Source organism: Cricetulus griseus, chromosome 3, assembly GCF_003668045.3.
Source record: "Cricetulus griseus strain 17A/GY chromosome 3, alternate assembly CriGri-PICRH-1.0, whole genome shotgun sequence".
NCBI lineage: Eukaryota > Metazoa > Chordata > Mammalia > Rodentia > Cricetidae > Cricetulus > Cricetulus griseus.
The window spans coordinates 198,400,031-198,422,437 of NC_048596.1; the positions used below are offsets into that span (position 1 = coordinate 198,400,031).

The window sequence follows — 22,407 nt, forward strand, 5'->3', positions numbered from 1 at the left end:
TCTAAGTGTGTTCTTGTACACCACTGATGGACAGAGAAGGCTGCTGTTCTGTTGGTATGATGTGTAGGATACCTGCTGGCTGGTGCCCTCTGCCTCAGGGACACAGGACGCTACTTCAGTGGCCCAGATCTGTGACTGAGGCCCCCACATGGGCCCCAAGAGACATCTCTTCCTGAACAGAACAGCTGTGGGTGGCAGTGAGAGGCTCACATGAGGCTTGGTATTTGAGTCAATAGCTGCTGCCCCACTCAGGCTATAGGGCATTAAACTTGGGGTTCAGAGGGACCACCAGGCCCCAGAGAACAGTTATGGAGGTAGCTGTGGGTGAGCATTGTGTGTGTGTGTGTGTGTTTTTCATCTGGGTGTCATTGCAGTGTGCAAGCCTCAGGGCTAGAGAAGGTGCCCCAGGCTGGCTTCCTGGAAACCATATCGGCAAGTGTGGGAGCCTGAGCTGGTCTCAGCCAGTCTGTGAGAGTCAGGAGACTGCAGACAGGGGAGCCACAGGAGCCACATTCTCAGGCTTGAGGATGCTGCCCTGTAGGAAGCCCAGAACTTGCCTGTGTGTGCCTCTGGCTTTGCTGTGATGCACCTACTAGATAGTTTTATGGAAGTGTTGTACAGGATTATCCTCTGAGCCAATCTGCTGCCATCTTTACCAGACCACCTGTGCTCGCTTGCAAAAGATGGTCACAGCTTGGCTTATTGGTTGTTGACTTTCCCTTAGAAGTGGGGTGGGGAGGGACTCTCACCTGAGTAGCCAATTCCTACATCCCAAATAGCAACATGCCCTTCTGCCCTCCTTGCATGTGGTCTCTAGGTCTTGGGGGAGGGACTAGAGTGTATAGGTGGGGAATGATTAGGGGCAGAGGCTCCATCTATGTGCCTATGGGGAAGCCAATACCTGTGCTGGGTAAAGACTTCCCAGAGTGACTTTTAGGGAGAGCACCCACATTCCTATCAGTAATCCCTGCCCAGGCTCTGTAAGGAAGCCCCATAACTTGTTGGTTCCCCCAGGTGAACTTTAGTGGTTTGTGCTTTGGTTTGTTTTGGGGACCTTTGGAGAAGAAGCAGTTGTGGTTTGTCTTCCCCCTCAGCTACAGAAGGTATTAGAAGCTGAAAGTCTCTATCATTCCTTCTAGAGAGCCCATGGCTGGGGAGATACTGCATAGGCCTTGGGCTCCTGGGCTAGAGGCCTCAGGAGGATATGTGTCTGTAGACGGAAGTTTCTGTCCCGCCCAGTCCCACAGCCATTACTCCCAAATAAACACACAGAGGCTCATATTAATTATAAACTGTTTGGCCAATGGCTCAGGCTTCTTATTGGCTAACTCTCTCTTAACCTATTTCTATTAATCTGTGTATCTCCATGTAGTCTTGGCTTACCGGTGATGCTGGGGCCTTTTGTTTCCTCAGCTGCTACATGGCGTCTCTCTCTCTCCGCCTACTACCTTTCTCTCTCCCTGTTTGGATTTCCCACCTGGCTAAATCCTGCCTGTCCATTGGCCAAAACAGCTTTATTCATCAACCAATAAGAGAAACATATATTCACAGCATACAGAAGGAATCCCCCATCATGTGTCCAATCTGGAAGATTCTCAGGCGGTGATGGCCAGCTGAACATCCAGCTCCCACTCAGCCTTTAGACTGTAGTGACTGAAGATTTGCTCACTGAGTGACCTTTTATCACAGTACAGAGCACAGGTGTCAGCTGGTGGGACCCCTGTCCCCTGTAGTGTCTGTAGTCTAGAGGGAAACACAATAGCTCTAAGAGGCTGAAAGAAAGGCAGAATTTCTACCTCAGTACTGAGGTTTGACACTGCCCTGTCTTGGCCTCTCACACTGCCCCCACCACCACCTGGAACTGACAGTGAGTGATAAGTATGGCTGCTCACCTGGGATTTTAGGAACCTGCTGAGCTCTAGGTGTTTTTACCATTGTAAACATAAACATAGCCCTTACCTCATATAGAAAGGTGGGAAGTAACAGCCAGAAGACCACAGTCCTGGCTGAAAGCTGATATGTGCACCACAGCACCCCAAGCATCCAATGAATTAGCTTCCAGTTGCTTTGTTTGACCATCTCCCTTGTATTTTGGGTCCCTGGTGAATGGAAGACAGTTCAGAGGCTGGGGTTACTTGCCAGAGCCCCATCAGGCCCCAGATGAATTATTTTTGTTTTTGAGACAAGGTCTCTCTGTATAGCACTGGATATCCTGGAGCTCACTATGTAAACCAGCCTGACTCGAGATGCAGAGCTATCTGCCTTTGCCTTCTGAGTGCTGGGATTAAAGGCATGTACTATCATGCTTGGCTTCAGATGAGTTCTTGAATGAGGAGGGTTTGAGAAGCAGAAGCAAGCATCACAGGAGATGTTCCACAGGCCTGATGTCTTGTGAAACCCCCCACCAGATCCCCAATGTCAGAACTGAGAACATGAGATCCAAGGTAGTTTCTATATAGAAGCCATGGGACACTGGACAAAGTTGGTCTCCCTTTAACAGGGAGGTGGAGTTGGATCTAAGCACATGCCGGGAGACTCCCTGTGGTCGGTGTTTCTCTCTGAGCCTCATCTATGGCAGAGAAGCCCTGTTATTCCCAGCACCTGCCCCTGGCCTGCCTTCCCCAAAGTGTGAGAGTGCCGAGCTAGACAAGGGTTGGCACAGAGTGGCCAGGAAAGCCTAGAGGCAGGGTAGGAGGACAAGAAGGACTCAAAGAAGTTGGGATCAACCTGGGAGTGAGCGAGCTCTGAGTGACTCACCAGTGCCTTGGCCAGCCAGTATGGTGACTCTATCATGTTTTCCCTAATGGGCAAAGGGACAAGTAGAGGGAGGAGACAGGGGAAAGACGTGTATCTTTGTGCACCTGGACACCAACAGACCCACACACACACCCATGGGCTGCAACCTAGTCTATTGAAACCCTGAAGCACATCCATGTGCCTCACTCCCACTGGCTGCCTGACCCCAGGCTCGTTTTCTGCATAGCTAAGGTCACAGAGAGGACCCGGTCCTGTTACCTTGAGATGAAATGGCCCTGATTCTGCTTTTACACAGCTGGGATTTCAGAGTCTGTTGACAAAGAGGCCAGTTGATGGAAGTGTCCCATAGTGTGTAGCATGTACAGGTATGACAATTCCCTTGGTACCCTCCGGGGCAGTCTTAGGTTACTGGCATGTGGCAGGTTGTGGGGTCTGGTCTGGATGTGGCTGGAAGGAAAGACAGGATGAATCAGAGCCTTACTAGCCATCAGGAACCAGCTACTTAGACTCTGGCCTTGAAAACAGCAGGGAGCTATGTGCAATCTACTGCCACTGCCAAATGGCCAGGGCTGGCTGCTCTATAAGCAAGAGTTCCCACTAGAGCAACCTGTGGGTCATGACACCTTTTGGGTCACATATCAGATGTGTGGCCTATCAAATACAACACGAGGAACTGTATTAAAGGGTCTCAATATTAGGAAGGTTGAGAACCACTGCACTAGAGGATGGTGGAGCCCCTGATGCGGGGCCCGGTCTCTGGTTGATTCCATCATTATTGCTGGTGTCACACCAGCTCTGCTCTGAATGCTGACTCCTGGTGCCCAGAGTTTCCTGCTGGAGGTGGGGAAGCAGTGCAGTGTCATCTAGAAGATAAGCCACCACCCCAGGCTGTAAGCCTGAGTCTGTGTCTCCTGCGGCTTCCTAATGGGCTTAGAAGATGGGGACCAAGGTAGGCAACCAGAGGCCAGTGTTGAAAGGGTAGAGATGGCAAGTAACTGACAGAGCCTTGGGTCCAGCGAGAGCCACAAGGAGCGTTCATCCCTGGAGGGCATCACTGTTACCATCAAGATGACAGAGACTCATGGGGCCATGTTGCTTCATTCTCAGCTTGCAGGTCAGGCTCATCCACTAGAGTATAGTGAGAAACTGCCCATGGCATCCTTATCAGACGTTCCAGGACATCTTGGCGATGACCCCAGCAAGGCCAGGGACAGGCACAAGGAGGGTAACTCTGGGGTGCCGTAACTCTTGGGGAACCCCTTCTTGGTGGAGGCAAGGGAACACTGGCACCTTGAAGTACCCTTTAAACACAGCACGGGGGCTGGAGAGACGCTCAGTGGCTAACAGGACTCGAGTTCAGTTCCCAGCACCCACATCAGGCTGCTCACAACCACTTATAACTCCAGCTCCAGGGGAGCAGACGCCCTCCTCTGGTCTCCATGGGCACTGCACACACCCATGTACATTAACACATGGACACAGACACGTGAGAAATAAAACGTGAATCTTTAAATGCAGCACTGCTCCTGTGGTGGGAAGGAGGGGGTGTGCACCTGGGAAGAGGCCTACTCAGGAGAGTGCCCGACCCCTGCTGTTCCTCATTAAGGTGGTCAAATAGCCCTTGTTAAGGAATGAGAAGTCACTGTGCAATATCTTGAGCTAACCCTGTCCCCTCAGTACTGCAAATACCATGGTCCTTCTCATCTATGCATTTTCCTGTGGTCAGCTGTGGTCTGTCTGAAGGTATCTTAAGGAAAATTCCATAAGTAAATAATTCATGAGTTTTTCCCGCTTTGGGACAGCCTCTCCCCATGTACCCGTAGGTCTTTCATTGTGCCCCATTCTGAGGTGTGCGATGGTGTCTGGCACCATCCCACTCTATCCTTCCTAGGCCGTGACTCATCCTATGACTTGTTCTTGTCCAGCATATCCACACCACGCATGATACTCACCCGTGAGCCACCGAGTTGCTGTCTTCAAGTGACCCCGTTTGACTTAATAGAGTGACTGTTCTGTCACTAATAGTTATTGCCAAGCCCTCACAGGTACCTGGAATAACGTACAGAACAGATTTAGGGCTGGGACCTGAGACCTCAGCCCTCCCTGCCACAAGGGGACTGCTGTACAGGTGCCACACTTTTGTAACTTGCCTTGTGAGGCTGGTATTGCACTGTGTCCTGTTCTCTGAGATCGTCCTCTCTCTAGTCCAGGAGTCTCCCCACTGGTGCAGCCGGGTATGCACATTTCTTCGTCATCTGAGACGCGGGTGTCTATGTTGCTGAAGCCCTTCCTTCTGTTAGTGTTCTGGGCATTTCTGATCTTGAGTCTGGAGTGAGGCTGCAGAGGCCATCTTGCTACCCACCCCATTTCTGCACCACCCTCCCCTGTAGCATTATGGTCTGAAGAAAGATACACGCTGTGAGCCTGTGGTAGATGCAGCAGCTCCCAGGAGGAGGCGAGGGGATCCTGGGTTTATGGATGTGTTCCACGGCCCTGAATCAAGACCCCTGAAGTGCATTCACATCGCAAGCCCAGAACCTCTCATGACAAAAGGACTTTACAGATGTTGCTGAGGATGTGGAAATGGGTGATTATCTTGCAACCCCCCCCCTCAGGTGGCCCAGTGTTATCACAGGGTCTTCACTCGGGGGAGGTGGTGAAAGCAGAGGTTAGAGCTGTGAAGTACAAATGTGGAAAAAGAGTACAGGACCCAAGGAATGCAAGCAACTTCTAGACCCAGGGAAAGTTAAGGGAAGGGATTCTCCTGGAGCCGTTCTGGAGGGGACCAACACAGGCCACACCCCGATTTCAACTCTTCTGTGTTTTTGAGGATCTGCATAACAGGTGGAGTTTTATTACAGTAGTTTCAGGAGGTATGCATGCTTGCTGTTCTGGCCACAGACCCTGCATGCCTCTGAGCACCTGAAAGAATGCTCAAGTTCTCCTTTTCCTCCCACCCCCCCTCCCGGCTGCACTGCCCCACAGTATCACTTCCTGCCCCTGCCAGAGGCCAGTCACACCTCTGGTGGGCAAAGACCCATCTGTTTGGGCTCGGCCTGGCAACTTGAAACTGAACAGGGTGGGTGGGGACAGGTTTTAGGGTCCTGGGAAGTGACTAGACTCAGGACCAGCTGAGGGGATACTGGAGGCAAAAGTCTGATATATACATATCATCCAAGGTTCTGGGTTTCCCAACAGCCTCAGTTCTGTCTTGGTGAGCTGGGAGATCGTGACCTTGACTGTCTGGCACCTTCTGTGGTACTTCTCCTAGACTCATAAACTGGGGAATGTGGACACCCTTTGCCCATGCCAGCACTGCTCCCTGGTCCCTACCCCAAGGGCTCTCACATTGCTGCAGACACTGGTTGGAAGCCACAGTTAGGACAGCTGTCACATGCCCTTCCTATGGAACCGCTGGTCACATGGTAGTCTAGGATCTCAGTGCAGTCTGAAGCAGCTGTCACCTGGATTCACAGAGACTCAGCAGGAGGCAGGAGAAAGAGCAGTCAGCTGGGGCCTGCTGTGTCCACAGGCTCACTGGGTGCAAGAGTTCTGTAGTCCTGAGCTTGTGAAAGAGCTGTGGGACCCAGGCCCCTGCGATGATTCCCCTTTCCCCAAGTGAGCCTGTTGCTGTTTAGAAGACCCCCTGGGTGGGCCTCCGTGGGATCTCAGTGGCCTGTCCCAGCATTTGGTGACATCGTGGTGTCTCTTCTGAATCCAGCCTGACCCTCCCACTAAATGCCCTTTTCCCATCTGTCTCACAGAAGTGCTAAGTGGCTGTGCTGTCTGTGACCTCCGCAGGTGTCTAAACACCTGGGCCTTGCTTTCTACTCTGTAGGATGGCAAGTGGAGTGCTGTGCCACATGCCACACGCCTTCTTGCTAGTGTGGACACCCCAGGGGTCAAGCCGATCCCAGTGGACTCAGCATGGGATGTCCAGGCATTTATTATTATGGCCTTGGCTCCTGTGCCCCTTGTTCCTATCAGTGGACACATGTACAGGGTTTCTGTATCTTTTAGGGACAGCCTGTCCTCACAGCAGGCTGGCTGTCTTCTTTGTCCCTCTGCCTTCCCTAGGCCCACTTGTATCTTTTGCACGGAGCTTGCTTGGTCAGGTGGTTCACATGACAGGGGCAGGGGCTGTGCCAGAGCCTCCTGCTGCAGCCTGAGTCTCTGGGATGATTGACAGGTGTGCAGCGCCAGGCTTGGATCACCCATCTCTTTTGCTCTAGTTCTTCGTGGAGGTCTATATTAGACCTTGCTGTGACATCTGACATAGCTGACCGCTCCTGTGGTCTTCCCACACACCACAGCTCCAGCCACACTGACTCTTCTGGGACCCTCTCCATCCTGTTAAAAGGCCCCATGGCCACTATGGCAGAGTGCCACAGACAGGGCAGTCACAGCAGCAGGAACCTGTCCTGTGTGGGGTTCTGGAGGCTGCAGTGGGTGGAGCCATGCTCTCATCCACAGGACCAGGGTAAGGCTTTCTGTCCCTATTGTGTACTCGTAGGGTTTCTTGGGATTCTAAGGTTCCATGCCTTGTGGCTCCATCACTCTGACCTCTGCCTCTGTCCCTTTGTGTTTTCTTCTTTCTTTCTTTCTTTCTTTCTTTCTTTCTTTCTTTCTTTCTTTCCTTCCTTCCTTTTTTTTTTTTTTTTGGTTTTTCGAGACAGTTTCTCTGTGTAGTTTTGGAGCCTATCCTGGCACTCGCTCTGCAGACCAGGCTGGCCTCTAACTCACAGAGATCCTCCTGCCTCTGCCTCCCGAGTGCTGGAATTAAAGGCGTGCACCACCACTGCCCGACCCTTCCTTCCATTTTTAAAAACACTTTTATTAATTTATTTTTACATTCCAATCCCAGTTCCCCCTCCCTCTTCTCCTATGGCTTCCTCCATCCCCCCCCCACCTCCCATTAACTCGTCAGAGAAGGTAAGAACTCCCCTTGGAAGTCTACTAAGTCTGTCCCATCATCTTATTGAGGCAGGACCAAGGCACCTCTCCACCCCCACACCCCTGTGTCTAGGCTGGGCAAGGTATCTTTCCATATAGAATGGGCTCCACTAAGTCAGTTTGTGCATTAGTGTTAGATCTTGGGCCCATTGCCAGTGGCCTCATATATTGTCCCAGTCACACCATTGTCACCTATATTAAAGGAGTCTAGTTCAGTCCTATGCAGGCTCTGCATTTGTCAGACCCGAGTCAATGATCTCTCACTAGCTTGGTCAGCTGATTCTGTGGGTTTCCCCATCATGGTCTTGACTCCTTTGTTCATATTATGGCTCCTCCCTCACTTCAATTGTACTCCAGGAGCTTGGCCCAATGGTTAGTTGTGGATTTCTGCATCTGCTTCCATTGTAAGAAGGTTCTAACTTCTTTGGGGTTGTGGATTGTAGGCTGAGTGTCTTTTGCTTTATGTCTGGTATCCACTTAGGAGTGAGTACATACTATATTTGTCTTTCTGGGTCTGGGTTACCTCACTCAGGATGGTTATTTCTAGTTCTGTCCATTTGCCTGCAAATTTTAGGATGCCATTGTTTCTTACCTCTGAGTAGTACTCCATTGTGTAAATATACCACATTTTCTTTATCCATTCGTCAATTGGAAGGGCATCTAGGTTTCTTCCAAGATCTGGCTATTATGAATAATGTTGCTATGAACATAGTTGAGCAAATGTCCTTGTGGTATAAATGTGCCTCCTTTGGGTATATGCCCAACAGTGGTATTGCGGGGCCTTGAGGTAGATTGATCCCTAATTTTCTGAGAAATCACCATACTGATTTCCAAAGTGGCTGTACAAGTTTGCACTCCCACCAGCACTGGAGGAGTGTTCCTCTTTCTCCACATCCGCTCCAGCATAAGCTCTCCTTGGTGTTTTTGATCTTAGCCATTCTGATCAGTGTAAGATGGAATCTCAGAGTGGTTTTGAGTTGCATTTCCCTGATGGCTAAGGATGTTGAGCATTTCCTTAAGTGTCTTTCTGCCATTTGAGATTGTTTTGTTGAGAATTCTCTGTTTAGATCTGTATCCCACTTTTTAATTGGATTATTTTATAGTTTGATGTCTAGTTTCTTGAGTTCTTTGTATATTTTGGAGATCAGCCCTCTGTCAGATGTGGGGTTGGTGAAGATCTTTTCACATTCTGTAGGGAGATGTTTTGTCTTGTTGACCATGTTCTTTGCTTTACAGAAGCTTCTCAGTTTCAGGAGGTCTCATTTATTCATTGTTGCTCTCAGTGTCTGTGCTACTGGTGTTTTATTTAGGAAGTTGTCTCCTGTGCCTATGTGTTCAAGTGTATTTCCCACTTTCTCTTCTGTGAGGTTCAGTGCAGATGGATTTATATTGAGGTCTTTGATCCATTTTGACTTGAGTTTTGTGCATGGTGATAGATATGGATCTGTTTGAATTCTTCTACATATTGACAGCCAGTTATACCAGCACCATTTGTTGAATGTGCTTTTTTTCCATTTTATATTTTTAGCTTCTTTGTCAAAATTAGGTGTTCATAATCCCCCTTTTAATGCAGAGTGTACTATGGTGCTTGTATGAAGGTCAAGGGACTAATTTCTGGAGTCAGTTCTCTCCTTCCACCTTTATGTGAGTCCTGAGGATTGAACTCAGGTCACCAAGCTCATATGACAAGTGCCTTCATCTGCTGAGCCATCTTGATAGCTCTATGCTCTTTTTCTTGCAACAAGAAAAATAAGAGCCCATTGAAGTCCATAGTGGCCTCCTCTTAACTTAATTACTTCTGCAATGACCTGTGTCCCAGGAAGGCTGAACCTTGAGGCTGCAGGTTGGCAGGAGGTAGGACACTATTGGGCCTGCCCAACTGCCTGCTACTCTTCCACAGCCCAGGCTGCCCCTCTGTACAGAGAGCCATCCCTCTACCATTTGCTTTGACTCCTGCCATCCTAGGTGTCTGCTGCAGTGGTGTGTCCTGTAGATCCCATAACCAGGTGCTGGCCCAGGCCTTTCACTCCACATGCAGCCATGTTTGTGTTCTCAGCAGGGGCCCTGGTGTGCCCTAAAGACACAGGGTGGGCGCTGTGAAAGGCCAGGACCAAAGGCAGTGGTGCGAAATTCCAGGGGCTAAGTTGAACACACCTCTCACCCCTTCACCTACTGAGCCATCTTGATAGCTCTATGTCCTTTTTCTTGTAAAAAGAAAAATAAGTAGAGCTGTACAAAGGTGCACTCGAGCACACACACACACACACACACACACACACACACACACACACACCTTCCATGGGTAAATTTTTATGGAATTCTTTGGGTTTTTGCTGATTGAATTCCACACTCTGTCTTTAGTGCTCTCACTCCCCTCTAGGCTCAACACTAGGGCCTGTGTTGTCATTCATAGACTAGGATGGGCTCTATTCCCTATGGGATGCCTACTGCCACCTCTTGCCTTGGGAATCACCACAGCCAACCTTAGGCTTCACCCTCCCAATATGAAGGCAGAAGGGAGAAACAGAGGCAGGGATGAAACACACAGGATGTGGGAACAGCTCACCAACCTTGGTCTCCAAGGCTTAAAGCTGTGTATGTGTGTGCTGTGTAACTGAGCTCAGAAATGCATGATTCTAGGGTATTTTAAAGCATATCTGATATTTCTCCAGTCTGTGTGGAGAGCACAGCTGACAATGTTGTTAGGATGTGGTTGCAAGGACAGAATTCCAGTGCAGTTATCTTGAGCAACATGGCACTGGGTTAGTTCCCACTCCTGGAACGGAATGCAGGCACAGTGGGACCCAGGGCTGCAGACAACATGGTCTTGCTTTCCTCTGTACTCAGTGTCACTATCCAGAAAGTTCTCAGCATGAGGTAGGGAAGACTAGCAAGTGTGTTTGCTCACACACACCCCAGAGTTCTCAACTTTTGCAGGAAGGAGAGGCCCTTTCACTCCCAGCAGCCTTGAAGACATCCGCCTTAAAGCTCCCATGCTCCACTACAGCATGGGATTAGTTGCTTTTCCCAGTGTTCCAGGGAAGAAAGACTGGTTGTAGCTCAGTCTGCCATGGTGGCGATATGGTGGTAAGAACCTGAGGCCACCAGGGGAAGTGGGCTGAGTTATCACCAGTGACTCATTTCCCCAGGCCAGACTCTACCTCCTGAAGGTTCCACAGCCTTCCAAAACAGTACAAGCAGCTGGGATCAAGTGTCAGGAGGAGGAGCCCAGGGGGTTGGGGTTGGGTGCCCTGTCCAGGGTGCTGACGGAAGCATAGTGGCTCAGCCAACCCTGAGATAGAGCCAAGGCCACCTGCTTAGTGTCCCATCAATGGTGTCAGTGTGTCCTCCCTCCATTGTCCACTCGCAGAGCAACCTCATGACCTCAGATACTCCAACCTCTTCACCATCCCTCTCTGCTCCCACTCCTCAGTGCAGAACTGGAGCCTGCTTCCTGCTTCCTGCTTCTGGGGCCTTCTCACACCTTTGGCATCCTACCCCAAGAGGCCTTTTGCTCCTGTTTTAGCTTTCAGTTCATATCGAGTTCTTAGTGGTTTTTCCTGTAACATTCCATGTGTTCTCCTACCCACTCATTATCCTGTGGAGGCCTGTCCCCACTCGTGTCTATACTGTGGACAAGGCTGGCTTGGTTGTCCATGAACATGTGCGCCATTTTCCTGAGTCCTGTGGTGACTCTGATGATCTGTTTCTACAGCTGCTGGGGTAACATGGTGTGGCTCTCTCCACTCTTTGCCTGCACTTGCTGTCTCCTCTATTCCACCATTCAGATGGGTGGGAAGTGGTGTCCCTCTATGGGTTTGTAGCTCAGACCGGCCTTGAACTTGTGATCCTCATCCCTGAGCTTCCCTCTCTTATCCCTACTTTGACCTGCACTTCCCTGATGACCGATGGTGCTAAATCTTTCCATGTGTTTATGGATCACTTTTTACCTTCTCTGAAGAAATTGTTCAGTTTGGCTTTTTAGTAAATATTTGCATCCTTTGAACATTAAAATCCATGTAAGTTGCAACCAGGCTTCCTGGCATGAGACTGAACTCCTCAAGAGCATAATGCTGCCAAGACTAACCTGGAGCACACAGGCAGACACTGCAGGAGGGCTCATTCAGGGACAGAGCCATACAGTTGGTTCCATGCGTTGGCTCACCTAACTCTGAGCTCTCCCTGCAGGCCTGTGTTAAGTGACCTCCAAGACACGAGGCAAGGGGAATGAGGCAGATGCCCCAGCAGGCAGAGCCACTTCTACTCCAGTTCCACGGAGGATGCAGCAGGCCCAAAGCTGCTTCACTTCAGGACCTGTGCATGCTGGGCAGAGCTGCTCAGTGAGGTCAAATGCCCAGGTCTCCAGTAGCCACTCCTGAGCCTGACCCCAGCTCATACCATGATCTCAAGAGGGAGGAGTGATAAGGCACAGTCACATTGTGAGGACACCCAGTTGCAAGGAAGGCTGGGAAACATGGTCCTAATGTGGGCCATGGGTCCCAAGTAAGTGTTAGTGGCTGTAGCATAAGGAGAAAGAAGGGGCCAGCAGCAATGGGGAACAGAGAGCCACATTTTCCACCCTGACCAGGGGCAGTTACTCTCAGGGCCTATGTCCCTCAATTCACAGCCTTCCCTGGGCCCCTGGATGCTCCACCTCTGCAAGGTAGCTGCCCCTGCAGAATCCTCTTGTTCTCTGAGCACAGAGACTCCGCCCATGTGTCACCTTGGGCCCCCAGGGCTGGACCAGACCGGTAAAGGGTAGATGTGTCACAGTAAGAAGTGAGTGTGGGTGGCTGTGTTAGATTTCTCTGAACCACAGAACTAAGGGACAGCCGAGGCATGCTGTCCCCAAACCCAGGGCAGATGACCAACTAGGGCTTCTGTACTCTGTCTTTTCCTTCTGAGGATGGAGGTGAGGCTGTTTCACCTGTCATCAACCCTTGCCTCTGTTGCTGTCTCTCTCCATATCTGCCTCTGCCTCTCTCCTTTTATCTTCCTGCCTCCCTACTCCCTTCGTCACTCTTCATCCCTGCTTTCTTAGCTTTCTTTGTTGACCTGTTCCCTCCATTTTCTCTCCATTTCTCCCTCCTTCACCTGTTCCTGTCATGGAACCAGGATGGCCACAGTGAATCGAGTCAGGCCCTTTGCCACCCAGCTGATGGCCACATGTGGGGCATTTATAAGGCACTGGCTCCCAGTAGGTGGAGAGAGGTGTCATCCCTATATTGGCTGAGAGGTTGCCTCACTTCCCCAGCCCCCAGGCTGAGACCCATTGACGGGACTGGGCTGCTGTGGGGGCCTCTACCTTCCACAGCCCAGAGGCCTCCCCTTTCTAACCCCTGGGTTCTGATAGTGATTTTCCCAGCAGGGCGGCCTGATGACTGGTGCCTTGAGAAGCAATTATGTGAAGTGGCTGGGCAAGGGAGCTATTACCGGCAGGGCGCCACAGTTGCTGTGACCTCAGTTGCCACTTAGCTGTACCCAGCTGGAGCACCCACAGCAGGCCCAGACACCCCGCCCTGGCGTCACAGCCTGCCTCTTGTGGAGACCAGCTGTTAGGGAGGTTAGGGTGATGGGCTCAAGGCTGTCACTGATTGAATGGTAGTGGCTGCCTACAGCATTGGGTTGAGAAGGATTGGAAGGCCAGATCTGGGTGGGAGATGGGCCTCATTGATTAATAGCTTCTGTTATAGGCTCGCTTGTTTCTCGGGGAGGTTGTTTATTGTCTCTGGGCTTTGTCAGCTTAAAGCTCTGTAGGTGAGTTTTCCCAGATGCCCCAGCATGGTGTGTGTGTGTGTGGGGGGGGTGTGCATGTGTCTTCACGTGTGTATGTAAGTGAGCTTACCCATGCCTCTGTGTGTGTTCATGTGTCTGTGTGCTCACCCATGCCTGTGTGTGTGTGTGTGTGTGTGTGTGTGTGTGTGTGTGTGTGTTCAGATGTCTGTATGTTCTCATGTGTGTGTGCGCGTGCGCGCTCACCCATGCATGTCTCTTTGTGTGTGGAGGCCAGAGGTCAATGGTATCTTCCTTCATTACTCTTGGAATGCTCCCGAATAATCTCCCTAGCCCTGTGGCATTTTATTTGCAATTTTTAAAAATTGTGATAAACACAGCCAGGGAGATGACTCAGCTGGCGAAGTGCTTGCTTTGCAAACATGAGAACCTGAGTTCAATCCCTAGAAGCAACACTAAAAGGGCAGGCATGATGGTTCACACTTGTTTCCAGCACTGGATTGGTGAAGACTAGGATTGCTGCAGCTCACTGGGTAGTAAGCCTAGTTTAATCACCAGTCTTGGGCCAGTGAGAGAACCTGTTCAAAAAACAATGTGGCTGGGCGGTGGTGGCGGTGCACGCCTTTAATCCCAGCACTCAGGAAGCAGAGGCAGGCGGATCTCTGTGAGTTTGAGGCCAGCCTGGTCTTCATAACTAGTTCCAGGGCTACACAGAGAACCCTATCTTGAAAAAACAAACCCAAGGTGGATAGTAACTGAGGAAGAGTCCCAGGGTTGACCTTTGGCCTCCACATGTTCACATGTGTGAACACATACACATAAATATTTTTATAAAAAACACTCAACAGGGGCTGGAGAGATGGCTCAGAACTGACTGTTCTTCCAGAGGTTCTGAGTTCAATTCCCAGCAACCACATGGTGGCTCACAACCATCTGCAATGTGATCTGGTGCCCTCTTCTGGCATGCACTATATACATGATAAATAAATAAATAAATCTTAAAAAAAAAACTCAACATAATTATCATCTTAGCTACTGCTAAGTTCATGATGTCAAATACATGCAACTATCACCAGCGTCTTTCTTCAGAATGAAGCCTCTGTGCCCTTTAAACATGGCTCCCCTCTCACTTCCCAGCCTTCTGGCCACTATAAAAGCTGGTTCCTGAGGGATGGTAGGGTGAGGAAAATGTGCCACCCTCAATCATGTCTGGTAAGATGCCTGCTCAGATAGGAGAGAATTGGGGCCTGCCCAGTGTCAGAGTTCCAGCAGGCCTGGCCTGAGTAAGATGAGGATACACTCCCATGGGAATGCACTCATTAACCTTTTGTTTTGGGTCTTCATGCAAGGTCTCCTATATATACCAGGTGGGTCTTGAACTTGCTGTGACCTGTGGTAACTCTCTCTCTCTCTCTCTCTCTCTCTCTCTCTCTCTCTCTCTCTCTCTCTCTCTCTCTCACTTAAAGCTCCCCAGGGGCTCCCTTTGCTTCAGGAACCCATGGGTCTTTTGTTGCCCTAACATTCACAGCCCTCAGTTTCTGCTCTCCTGTGACCATAAAATGCTGATTTTGGCAGGACAAAGGAAGGGCTAATATAGGGTTGACATTTGGGGACAGCACTGAAGCTTCAGTGTTAATTTCTTGTTATTCTCTTGGGTTTGCCAGGGATGCAGCCCATGCCGTGTGCATGCTGGATCTACTTTCTAGCACTGAGCCCCGCCCTGCAATAATGATAGCTATGCAGTCAGTTTCAATGCGATGCTCGTTTGAAAGACAAGAATTTGCCTCACGAAGAGATTGAGGACTGGCCTGAGGCTTTGTGTTTCCCACACCACCCATGTCAGAAGACACAGCATGCACTCCTGCACCCTGGCTTCCTGCACCCTGTTCTTGTGTCATGAAGACTGGCCCTCATGCCCCTTCACAGCAGTTTCCCTGCAGCCCCCACAAATCAGTGTCATTTGCTCAGGGGTGCTTTTGTGGGTATGTCAGTGTCTGACCCTACTGGATTCTGTTTTGTTTTGTTTTGTTTTTTCTAGACAGGGTTCCTCTGTGTAGCCCTGGTTATCCTGGAACTTACTCTATAGACCAGGCCGGCCTCGAACTCACAGAGATCCATCCACTTGCCTCTGCCCCCAAGTGCTGAGATTAAAGGCGTGCACCACCGCCTGGCTGACCCTGCTGTGTTTTTATTAGCTTCCTTTCCTCCTGTGTCTCTCCAGCACCATCCACACAGCCCTGTAATTGGGTGGAGCGTTCACCCGCCTCTACTGTGATGTCCAGAAGTTCATGCAGCTGTTTTAGCAGTGTCCCTGCTCTGTGGTGTGTGCGTGGGAATGGCCTAGTGTCATGAAGTCACATCCAAGTGTCCAAAGGTTAGAAATAAATGCCTCCCACAGGGACCTGAACTCTGGGTGCTGGCCAGACTCATACTCCTTCCAAGTCTCCGGGCACTTGAGGGATACAATGAGGAGCTGGAGACAGGTGGAAGCATGCTGGTGAGGCAGGGAGGTGAGGGCTTGTCACTAGGCTCACCCTAGACTCACACCCCATGGAGGGGGTGTTTCTATAGCCTGGCTGGGCTTGCCCACATACTGGAGTGGGGTGAAGCCTAAGCTTGGGGTGAAGGGCCAGGCCTTGTCTGGCCCTCTAGGAAAAGACCTTCCCCACCCCTCCCAGTCTCTCCCTGTGGGGTTCATTTGAAGCATGTATCCACTCATTTATTTAATTAGCTAGTTAGGTTTTGAGACAGACTTTTGCCATGTAGATCTGGCCAGCCTCAAACTGACAGTAATCCTCCTGCCTCAGCTTCCTGAATGCCTGACTGCCAAAATCAATCTTTTTCTTCTTCTTCACAGATTCTCTACTCTTTAATATAATATTTAAACTTTCTTAGACACATAACCAGAGGATAAAGCCAGCCTCCCTGCCTCTGCCTGTTCAGTAGTGCCCCCACCTGGTGAGTCCTTATGCTGCTCCTCCAGGTTAACAGGCATAACAGTGAGGTGGCAGCTGGCACTGATCTAGCCTGGACCACACTTCTCCTCCACTGTACCAGGAGCCCTGCAGGACCCCAGGTTCTGACACAAATGCCCCACCCATGTTACTGCTACCCCCACAGGGTCATCGGATTCCAAGACACTTCTTTGAGCTTCCTTTGTCCCTGACTTTGCAGGTGACCCCACCTTTCGGATGCTGAAACAACCAGAAAGGCTGAACCCAGACAGTCCTCTTTCCCCAGGCTCAGACATCACGTGCAGGGACAGGGCCTGCAGGAACTGGACATGGCTCAGTGACAGGGAAGCCTGATGCCCCTCCCTGATCTTACCCCTGTGAACTCCAGGCCCAAATCCCATCCCTGTCAGTGGATGTGGACTTTGATTGTCATGTGGTTATCCTCAGCTTAGACATGAGATCTCGGTACTGACTCGCTCCTGTCCCTGATCCCCTCAGCTGCTAACCTGGCTCAGGTGCCCAACTTAGCTCTGCAGAAGCAGTGTCTACAGACATGGAAAGCCAGATAATTTGATTTCTGATGAACGCGGGCGGGTAATGTCTTGTGTGAATGTGTAGAAACCCCTAATTTCACTGTGCCCATAAGACCTTGTGAGGTAGGCAGTATCAATCATCTACTTTTCACATCGGCTAGAAAACTGAGGCATCCACCCTGTCACCCACCTGCAACCTGGCAGTGCCAGTGCAAACTGCAGCAGCCAGTGCTGTGCCCTACGTCTCCACAGCTATCCCAGGAGTTTCCTGAGGGTTTTAACAAGGGTTAGGGTTACAATCAGGTGCTGTGCTCTCTCAGGCTAAACAGTCTACAGGCCTGAAGTGGGCAATGCAGGTCCACAGAGGACCACACTCGCCCTCAGGCTTCTGGGGAGTCCTTCCTGCTTTTTCCAGCGTCCAGAGCATCCTTGGCATCCCTTGGTTTATGGCCACATCAATCCAGTCTCTGCCTCTGTCTTTACATGGCTTCTCTCTGAAAGGTACCCTCTTCCTCCTCCCCTCTTCTGCTATTTGTTTTGAGACAAGGTCCCGTGTAGACCAGGCTAGCCTGGAATCTTCTGCATAGCTGAGGATGACCTTGAACTCCTAATCTTGTCTCTGCCTCCCAAGTGCTGGGATTGCAGGCATGTGTCGCTATGCCTAGTATGAAATCTGCCTCTTTTAAGCACACTGGTGGTGACAGTTAAGGCCTAGGTCACCTGGATGAACTCATCTCAAGGTCTTCCCTTTTTTTATTTTTTACATTTACTCTCTCTCTCTCTCTCTCTCTCTCTCTCTCTCTCTCTCTCTTGTGTGTGTGTGTTGTGTGTGTGTGGTGTGTGTGTGTGTGTGTGTGTGTGTGTGTGTGTGTGTTGTGTGTTGTGTGTGTGTGTGTGTCAGTATGCATGTTCCATGGTGGGCATGTGGAGGTCAGAGGACAGCTTGGAGGAGTTGATTCTCTCCTTCCACCATGTGAGTTCTGGGAATGAAACTTGGGTCATTAGGCTTGGCAACAAGCCCCTTTTACCCACTGAGCCATCTTGATAGCCTCTCAAGGTTCTCACTTTAGTCATATACAAAATGTCTTCTGAATACCACGGGTCATTCTTTACAGGTACTGGGGGAAAAGAAGGGCATTATCTTTTAGGGGGCCACCATGTCTAGTGTCATGTAGGAAATGAATGAGGAGCCTGAGCATGGAGTGACACCTATTGATGCTGGAGTAGCTCATAGCCAGGGTTCCCAGCTCTACTTCTCTGGCTTTGGCACAGTGGACTGGTATGGGCTGTGACTGGACCTCCCAGCCCTGTTTCCACACCCCCACTCCCTCCACTCCTTGGATGTCAAGTTCATCTCTGCCACTAGTTCCAGTGTGCTCTGAGATCTCGTCTCCAGAGACCTGGTGAACATTACAAACACCTCATTAATCCTCTCCGAGGCCCCTGGAGGCCAGAGGCTGCCACAGCTTTGCATTTGGAGAACTAAAAAATGGTTCCTGGCAGTCCCTATTTCCTCTTGCAGGAAAGTACATGTGGGAAGCTTGGGGTTTGAGTATCTACCTGCTGGGTGGGGTGGGCAGTGGGTTGAGGTCCTACACAGGAGGCTCAATGGCCTCCATGCTCAGCTGTGAGGGGCCAACAAGGAAGGGGCCTTGGTCACATTTGAACTTCAACTCAGGCTCACACCTGTGCTGTGGCAGCAGGCATTTGGGACTTTGGACCCCAGCCCCTGTCCCCCTCTGGCTACTTGGCTGCCATCTGAGTCATTGCTGATCCTCCTGTAGGTCTCGGGGCTGACCCAGACACAGTACACAGGCTGACACCACTGGAGGTGTCAGTGTTGGCAGCTTGCAGGGAGAGCTCTGTCCCCGCTCCATGCTGCTCCTATGGTGGAAGAACTTGGTGGCAGGTGGCAGGTGGCATTCGGGACTGAGTGCCCAACAAGCCCTATTCAGGACATTAGATTTTCCCAAGAAGCCTGGGCACAGAGTAAAGGCTTTGATCGATGTCCCTGCTGTGACCTGAGGTCCAGCCTGTCCCTTTTTCCTCTCTTTTTTCAGCAGTTGTGCTTCATACCAGGATCTGAGTGGTGGACCCTGGGGCAGTCACAGGCTTTCCAGTCCTGCTCAGGCACTGCCTTCCCTCTCCCGTCCCACTCTCTCCTCTTTCCCTTTCCCCTCTCCCTTCCTCCTCTCCTCTCTCTTCTTCCCTTCCCCCTCCCTTTCTTCTCTTTCTGCTCCTCCTGCTACCCTTCCTCTCAGACTGGGATCAGTAGCCCTGCTGTGTGAGATGCTGCTGACAGGTCTCTGAGCTCCACCTGACTCTGTCTTTGGTGGTTCTCTGCCTGTGCAGACAGCACCCTGAGAGCAGCCCTCATCTGTTGGCTGAGTTCAACCAGTGCCTGTGGGGCTGCCCTGTATCCTCCCTGCCCTTAGCTTATGGGGGTGCATCCTGCTGCCATAGGTGGGATCTAGGGACTCCAGCAGGGCTGGCAGGACAGGGCCTCAGAGGTAAGGTTTAGCTCAGGATTTTGGAGTGTTGGGAGATGTCAGAATCTGTCACTAGGGGAAGCTGCAAGATTGGTGTCAGGCCTGTGCTGGGAGGTCACCTCGGCCTGTGCCCAGCAAGGGATGTCATACAGCAACTACTCATGGTTACCACCTTGAGTTCCCAGTAGTTGTATCTGGGTGAGGAAGCCAACCAGGGCAGGGAAGCCAGCTGACAACTTGAATGCAGCTCACTCCCAGACAAACTTTCTGCTCTCCATCCCCAGGCCTTGGTGCTCAGGCCCCACTTGGCCTCACTGAACTCCTATAATGGTGCCGATGGAGAAGGCTGGCTTCATCTTTGCCCTTTGCCTCATGGGGATCTGGGACCTGGTGGCCAGGCAGTGCCATAACAGACATGCCCTCCTGGCATGGGGGCTGCTGTTCTTTTGCCTATTGACTATGGGCTGGAGCTGAGGCCCAAGGTAGAGGGAGAAGCAGGGTCATTACACATGATCCCTTGGACTATCCCTGGGGATGAGGTGGCCCTGCTTGAGACTCTGTGTCTGAGGCCTCATCTTCCCCTGGTGTTGCCTCACTACCCGAAGATTGAGGTTTCTGTCTGTGAACATACCTTCTGCTGTGGGGATCAGGTCTCCAGATACTGATTTCACTTTTAACTGAGAAGAGCAGAGTTACCCAAAGATTAGATTTAAACTAAGCACTAAAACAAGAGGCTAGGTTACCGTGGCTCTGTCCACACATGTGAGGTCTCTGCTTTTAAGCCCATGCCTGACCCTTTCCCGCTGTGGTCCTGTGTCCAGGACCCACCTAGCCACCCCTGGGAAAAAGACCCTGAGCTCAGCCTGGTGGGTGGACTGCCCTCCTCAGTAGGTCTCTAAGCTGTTCCTTGTACAGTTTGCATGGTTCACCTTCTATTCCTGGGCATGGGGGTGGGCTGTAGGGTGAGGAAAAAGAGGGGGTGCTTGATCTAAAGATAGATGGGAGGCCTGAAGGTGAGGGGAGGCACCGGAAAGAGGGTGAAAGAATGCTTAAAAACCGACCTGCCTTTGCATTTCTCAGGCTTCCCGAGCTCCTGGAGCCCTGAGGTTGCCATGACAACTGAGATACATCCTCTCCATCCTTCCCCACACAGAGAAACTGGTTGATGTGGGTGGGGCCTTTTCTCTGACTGGCCAAGAGCTCTCTGACCCAGGCAGACTCAGCACTGGAGGGGATGAGCCTCCACCCAGCTTCCCCTCCTAAGCAACTGTTTCTCTGCCTATGATGCAGGGTGAGCCCTGCAGCCTGTGTGTTACGATGGCAATATTCTGAGTAGAGCCTTGCCCACAGGGAACCTCATAATCCCCAACTGCTGTTCCTGCCAGTAAATCCTTGCTCTTCTCTTGTTGGACTCTGTGACTTTATAAAATTGGCTTTCTAACCCCTACCTTAGAAGCCAGCCCTGATGTTCCTCATCTCAGCAGCAAAGAGCAAAGAGCAAAGAGATGTCCACAGGAGGAAGGTGATAACAAGGGAAAAGAGAGGCCTTGAGGGAGACAACTTTCAGATGGTGGCATTTAGTTGATGCCTACTGTGGGTACTGTTCATTGACTGGACCAGTTTGGGCTCCATTTGGGGAACAGGAAAATGGAAATCTCTGCCTCACACCTCACTCAGAAGTGAGCTCCAGGCATACAAAATGCTTGTGTATGGAGCATAAAGAGTTTGAGTTTTTGCTACATGGAGCATAGCTGTGAAGTCAAGCTCTGCCAGCCATGGCAGTGCATTCTTGTCCTCTAAGCACTGGAGAGACTGAGGCAGGACTGCAAATTTGAGACCAGCAAGATCCTCACCACCGATCCAGTTTCAGGCGAGGATACAGCTCACAAATAGAGCACGTGCCTACATGTACAAAGCCCTGGGTTCAAACATTAGCACATTGACAGTCAACCTTACTACCACCCACCAAGCCCTGGGTTCAGTCTCTATCACCACATAAAAACAGGTGTAGGTGTTAAGAGATGGCTCAGTGGCTAAGAGCACTTCCTGCTCAATCATGAGGACCACAGTTCAGATTGGGCAGCTCACAAATACCTGGAACTCTAGCTTCAAGAGGTCCAATGCCCTCTTCTAGCTCCTAAAAGCTCCTCCATGTATACACACATACCCACACAGAGACACACTGCCATGAATAACAACAACAACAACAAATAATAATAATAATAATAATAATAATACAGGCATGATCCTACATGCCTCTAATAATAATAATAATAATAATAATAATAATAATACAGGCATGATCCTACATGCCTCTCACCCTAGCACTCAGGAGGTAGCGAGAAAAGCTTATGTTCAAGGTTATCTTCAGTTACATACTAAGCTGGAGGTTAGCCTGGGTTACATGAGACCCTGTCTCAAAAATAATGAAAATTAAAGCCACACTGCTATGATACTGTCTTGCTTGTAAGCTTGGGAGAGATGGGTAAGCCTTACTGACCCACTGAGCAGGAGAGCTGTGGGCCAGCCTCCCAGGGGAGCTCTTGTCTTGCCCAACGCAGCACAGGCCTTGGTGTCCCTGCTGAGCCTTACCTCAAGATCACACTTCTGGAAATCTATCCCCAAAACAGATATGTGTTGCAAAAGTCAAACACACAGATGATTGTTGGGCCAGGATTTGAGGTTGTAGGAAATGACATGTGGCCACATTGAGCTTGGGGCAACTCAGTGAACAGAACCAAGAAGTTCTGTAGTTCACTGATATGACACAGACTCCAAAGTGCAGTGTTAAGTGAAAAAAGGCTAGAAGTGAGGCAGAGCATGTGATGTGGCTTCTAACATCATGTCCCGTGTCTGATGTGTGGGAACCATAAGGCTCAGAGTGGCTGGGATGCTGTGATGAGAAATGCTCTGGATTCCAGATTTTATTGGGTTTAGAGTATCTGCCTTCTGTGGTGAGGATTCTTGGAGCCACTCGGGGCTGAGACA

General features: G+C 50.6%; 1 protein-coding gene across 1 annotated transcript in view; it reads left to right on the top strand.

The window, feature by feature from the left end:
• The window catches only part of Jph3 (junctophilin 3), a 63,347-nt gene that overhangs the window by 23,169 nt on the left and 17,771 nt on the right, over positions 1–22,407 (top strand). The gene's annotated exons all lie outside the window — the stretch shown is intronic.